The 1105-nt window shown below is 49.6% G+C and overlaps 1 protein-coding gene across 1 annotated transcript in view; it reads left to right on the forward strand.

Moving 5' to 3' along the window:
* GAB4 (GRB2-associated binding protein family, member 4) overlaps positions 1-1105 on the forward strand; it is a 55238-nt gene that overhangs the window by 49773 nt on the left and 4360 nt on the right. The window lies entirely within an intron of this gene.

The following is a 1105-nucleotide window of genomic DNA, read 5'->3' on the forward strand; positions in this document are numbered from 1 at the left end:
TTACCTTTACCAAATAGGATCATAGTAGGGAGAAGGTCAGCAGAAAGACATGTGAATAAAGATCTCTGTGACATGAATAAGTTTAAGGAAAAGTGCTGTGCCTTGATATGCATATGCAAACATCTCCATAAACCTTTTTAGGACATAAAGAGCAGCACTGCCGCTAGCACGTCCCACCTTCAGTCCTAAGGCGGTTTTCTCCTATCTGAAGTAAATAGAACATACAATCGGGTTTTACACTGAGATGTTCCATTGCCCAGGAACGGACAAGAGACAGATGCCTTTCTCTATCTCAACTGCCCAGAGGCCTTCTTTCCTCTTACACTGATCCTCCTCAGCACCGACCCTTCACGGGTGTTGGGCGATCAGGTCTTTCCCTTCCCACAAGGCCATATTTCAGACTGTCACATGGGGAGAAACCTTGGACAATGCCTAGCTTTCCTAGGCAGAGGTCCCTGCGACTTTCCGCAGTGTATGTGTCCCTGGGTACTTGAGATTAAGAGAATGGTGATGACTTTTCACAAGTGTCCTGCCTTCAGGCACTTGTTGAACAAAGCACATCCTGCACAGCCCCAAATCCATTAAACCTTGAGTCACCACAGCACATGTCTCTGGCAAGGACGGGTTGGGGGTAGGGTTACAGGTTAACAGCATCTCAAATACAGAACAAAATGGAGTCTCTTATGTCTACTTCTTTTCTGCATAGACACAGTAACAGTCTGATCTCTCTTTCTTTTCCCCACACCTGCCAATGCTGAGTCAGGACTTGAGGTGGATGGTGGGTCTTCAGGCCACACCTGCATGGTGCACGGCCTGTGCTGCCTTCTGCCTGGGTCTGGTATCCAGAAACCTGAGTGGACATTGGGTGCTGGGCCACACCTGCATGGTGCACGGCCCATGCTGCCTTCTGCTTGGGTCCAGCATCCAGAAACCCGAGTGGACATTGGGTGCTGGGCCACATCTGCATGGTGCACGGCCTGTGCTGCCTTCTGCCTGCGTCCAGCATCCAGAAACCAGAGTAGACCCAGCCACTAAAGATATTTTATCCTATAGATTTGTCACAAATTGTACTTGGACCCCACGGGGTCCTGAGAGCTAGAAGGGC

Source organism: Colobus angolensis, unplaced genomic scaffold (assembly GCF_000951035.1).
Source record: "Colobus angolensis palliatus isolate OR3802 unplaced genomic scaffold, Cang.pa_1.0 Scaffold887, whole genome shotgun sequence".
Lineage (NCBI taxonomy): Eukaryota > Metazoa > Chordata > Mammalia > Primates > Cercopithecidae > Colobus > Colobus angolensis.